The sequence below is a fragment of the Octodon degus genome, unplaced genomic scaffold, assembly GCF_000260255.1.
Source record: "Octodon degus isolate 3935 unplaced genomic scaffold, OctDeg1.0 scaffold00029, whole genome shotgun sequence".
Lineage (NCBI taxonomy): Eukaryota > Metazoa > Chordata > Mammalia > Rodentia > Octodontidae > Octodon > Octodon degus.
The window spans coordinates 1,270,789-1,275,406 of NW_004524605.1; the positions used below are offsets into that span (position 1 = coordinate 1,270,789).

The 4,618-nt window shown below is 44.2% G+C and overlaps 1 non-coding gene across 1 annotated transcript; it reads right to left on the reverse strand.

The window, feature by feature from the left end:
* Nucleotides 1-4,235: 4,235 nt before the first annotated feature.
* LOC111816318 lies at nucleotides 4,236-4,340 on the reverse strand. The gene has a single exon (XR_002820744.1). It is a non-coding gene; the product is annotated as a U6 spliceosomal RNA (small nuclear RNA).
* Between the last annotated feature and the right edge of the window lie 278 nt (nucleotides 4,341-4,618).

Sequence of the window (4,618 nt, forward strand, 5' to 3'; positions counted from 1 at the left end):
TACAAGTAGCTTTCAGCTTGCAGAGCAAGTCCTTTCCACCTTAGGACAGGACTGCAGGATGGGACTTAAGGAATGCGGAAACCTTCCCAGTGGCAGAATTCTGCACCTACACTTCGGTAAATTCAAGCGGCCCACCCGGTGCCGGGCTGTGGCCCAGGCGAGCGCTCTGCGCAGCGGGGTCCGCCGTCCCGCCCTGGCTGAGGCTGCATTCTCGGGGCGGCCGCCAGGGCGGCGCAGCTCGGGGCGCGGGGCCAGGCACTGACCCCCGCGCAGGCGGGAAAAGTCAAATAACCAGGGCGAAGCCTCGCCCCCCTTTTATTTTTTTGGAAACAGGGATTGAACTCAAGGCCTTACGCTTGCCAGGCAAGCACTTATTCTACTGAGCTATCTCCCTGGCTCCAGGCCCTTTGTTTTTTTCTGATCCTGGGTAGGGTTTTATTTCAGTTAAAAAAAATGGTATTTCAAATTGTTTTTCTTGGGGCCAGGGAGATAGCCAGTAGAAGGGTCCTGAGTTCAGTCCCGGGTACCACAAAAACAAAACAAAACAAACAATTTATCTTTCTTGGGAGATTTTGGCATTATAAATTTTGTCTATGAATTTCTTCTATTTTATTTAAGTTTAAAATCATTGGCACTTTGTAACTATTTGTTGGATTTACTCATCTTTTCTATTATCCTTTTTGTATGCAATTTTTATTATATTGCTGTGTGTTTGGAGTTTGGTCTGTTTTTATCTTTTGATTTTTTAAAAACTCTTTTATTTATTTGGTACAGGGTCTTGCTACACAGCTCAGCTTGGACTCCTAGTGATCCTCCTGTCTCAGCCTCCCCAGTGCTGGGATTATAGGCATGGGCCACTACACCAAGTTTCAGCCAGGCAGGCACTTAGGCAGCCCACTCCCCAGCTGTCTCCCCAACCCCAATTTTTATCTTAAGTGAGTTATATGTTTAGCTCATTTATCTTTTTTTTTTTTTTTTTTTTTCACCAGGAATTGAACTCATGACCGTACACTTGCTTGGCAGGCCCTTATACTGTTGAGCTATATAATGGGTCCATTTATTTTTTGGGTTTTTTAAACTATTTATTTATTTATTTATTTATTTTGTGTGTGGCCAGCTCAGCCCACCAGGGGGCGGGGCTGGCTGGCATGTGGTGCTGGGGATTGAACCGCGGTCCCTGTGCTTGGCTTAGCTTGTTCTAAGTAGGTGCTTTAGACCACTGAGCCATCTCACCAGCCCCTCATTTATCTTTAACATTTTTTTCCTAATAAATGTATTTAGAGGTATGCATTTGCCTTGAAGTACTACTGTGTTAGTTGAGTCCCACAATATTTCACATCCGTGGCTCAGTTTTACATATTTCATAATTTGCTTTTTTTTTTTTTTTTTTTTTTTTGTATTTTTGAGACAAGGTCTTGTTATGCAGCTCAGGCTGGCCTTGAGCTCACTTTGTAGCCCAGGCTTGTCTTGAACCTGCAATGATCCTGCTGCCTCAGCCTCCTGAGTGCTGGGTGCACCATACCCAACTTTCGTAATTTGCTTTCTACTAAGAGTTGTTTAGAAATATATTATTTACGCTTTGTTTTTCTTCCAGTTCTGAGGATTGAATCTAAGGCCTTTGCACTAGGGTGCATCCTCAGCCCTTTTTATTTTATTTTTTAAACTTTTTTCTTTCCCTTTTAAACTTTTTTGAGGCAAGGTCTTACTATGTAGCCCAGGCTGGCCTTGAACTTGTGGCAATCTTCCTGCCTCAGCCTCCTGAGTGCTGGGATTACAAGCATCCACTGCTGGGCTCATTACTTACTTCCTAATACAATTTTTTTCATTTCATTTCCCCCTCTCCTTTTCCCTGTATCTCTCTTATCCCCTCCATTGCTTTTTTCTTCCTTCCCACTATGGTAGAAGAATATTAATTTTTTTTGGAATTATTAAAACTTGCTTCAAGGTGCAACGTTTGGTTCTTTTTTTATTGTTTGCTTTACACTGTTTTGAGTCAGGGTCTCAGCCTGTCGTCCAGCCTGGCTTGGAAGTCTTCTACCATGAGTGGGCCACCACACCCAGCCTAAGGTAAGATCCTTCCATGCCTATTTTCATCAAGGTTTTTATGAATGGACGTTGGGTTTTGTCCAGGGCTTTTTCTACATCTAGGCAGATGCTCATGTGATTTTTGTCCTTCCTTGTTCCTGCTTGTTGATTTACATATGTTGAACTATTTTTGAATCTCTGAAATGAAGCAAATTTTGTCATAATTTTCTAAATGATTTGTTGCATTCTGTTGCCAGCGTCTTCTTGAGGATTTCTGCATCTGTGTTCAGGAGAGAGATTGGCTCCTGGGCTTCTTCCTTAGTTGGCTCTTGTCTGGTTCTGGAATGGGGCGAGCCCAGCTCCCACGCACGCACTGGGGAAGGAGGTGCTCCTTCCCCTCCATCTCATGGAGGCTTTGCGGAGGTTAGCCCTTCCCTTACATTCTGGAACAGCTGCAGTCAAGCCACCGGGCCCTCGGGTTTTCCAGCTGGCATTTTTGTTTTTGTTGTTCCGAGCCAGGGTTTGCTATGGAGCTCAGGACGGCCTTGAACGCATCATGTAGCCCTGGCTCTTCTCTTTCCTTCTTTCTGTGGGTTTGGCCAAGCGTTTCTCAATCTTGCTTAGCCTTTCAAAGAACCAACTCTTGGACTCACTGATAACTTGTTTTTAGTCTCAATTTTATTAATTCTCTGATCCTTATCTTTTTTTCTCCCTAGAAGTTTTGGTTTGGCTTGCTATTGCTTTCTAGGGCCTGGAGATGCCTTATTGACTTGTCCATTTGGGACCGTTCTGTTTTTCCAATGTGGACATTCGCAGCTGTAAGCTCCCTTGTGGAGCTGCTTTTACCCTGTCTCGTAGGTTTGGCATGTTGCGTTGCCTTTGTCATCTGATTCTGGAAACTTTAGCGTTTCTTCCCCAATCTCTTCTATGACTCATTGATTACCAGGAGCATATTTTAAAGTTTCCATGTGTTTTCATAGTTTCTGTGGTTTTTGCTGTTGATTTCTAGTTCCATTCCCTTATGAGCTGATAGCATGTAGAACACTATTTTGACCATTTTGTATCTATTTAAGCATGCTTCATGGCTGCAGGTATTATTTATCTTTGCAGAATGTTCTGCTTGCTGCTGGGAAAGATGTCTATTCTGCAGCTGTTAGATGAAACTCTCCGTAGATATTGGTTAAGTCCACTTGTGCAAAGGTGTGGTGTGACCCTGGTATTTCTTGTTCTTTTGACTTTTTGACCTGTCTACTTGTAAGATTGAGGTACTAAGGTCCCCCACTATGTTTGCTGCTGAGCTATCTCCCTGGCCCCCTTCTATGATTGTACTGATGGTTATGTGACCATATATATGTATATATATATATATATATATATATATATATATATGAATTTAGAAGAGGGTCTACAGGGTGTACAGGGTCTCCTTACTGGATTGGACTCATAGTGATTCTCCTGTTTTCAGCCTCCCAAGCGCTGGGATTAAGGCTGCGTCACCACGCCCAGTCTCAGTTGCAGTCCCAGCGTGCCCTGGGGGTGAAGCCGGCCGGCACGCCAGGACCGAACCCTGGCCGCTTGGCTCCATCAAAGCAGGTGCTTTAGTCTGCTGAGCTATCTAGCCAGCCCTTATATGTAGAAATATTTGTTTTAAGGAACTGGGTACCCCAGTATTTGGTGCATACATATTTATAATTGTTATGCAGTGGTACCATGGTTTGCAAATTTAGTTTGTTCTATGATTTTGGGGAAGGCAGCTACATTTGTGCTCCTGTGTTGTGTCTGTAACTGTTTGTCACTCACTGTGGAATTTGCAAATGGGCAAAATTTTGCTAACTTTTGTTTATGAACCAAACTGTTTGCAAACAGCAGCACTCATGAGCTGAGGTGTTACTCCATCTTCCTACGGAAGTTTTCCCTTTACCAGTATGTGGTGACCTTCTTCATCTCTCCTGATCATTTTGGCTTGATGTCCATTTTCTTTTTTAAGACAGAGTCTTATGACTTCATTCACTACTGACTGAACTCACTCTAGAGCCCAGGCTGGCCTCAAACTCACAGTGACCCTGCTGCCTCAGTCTCCCGAGCGCTGGCACAGTAGGCACGTGCCCCTGTGCCTGGGGAAGTCCACTTTAAAAAACCAAACCAAACCAAGCCACAAAACCCAACAGGATAGCTACTCCTGGCCGTTCTATTATTGTCTTATGTATTTAAAAAATATGGAACGCCCCACGAATTTGTGGCCATCCTTGCGGAGGGGCTGTGCTAATCTTACTGGATTGTTCCACTTTTAGCATATGTGCTGCTGAAGTGAGCATCATCGTTATATTTATACTTTGATATCTCTCTTTCTACTTATTTTTAAATTACTATTTTATTTTGGTAGCATTTCCTGTTGCTAATACAGCCCTTGTAGTCCCCAGGCCTGCTACCCACGTTTGTAAGTTCCCTGTGTCCCCTCTAACACTGGAACTTCGGGTAACACGCACGATCCACCTTTCTCTTAGTGGTGTGCTGGGGGTCTCTCCTCGGCGTGGCTGTCCTCCCACGTGTCTCAGAGCCACGCGTGCCGAGAAGGCTGGCTGAAGGTGCCGTC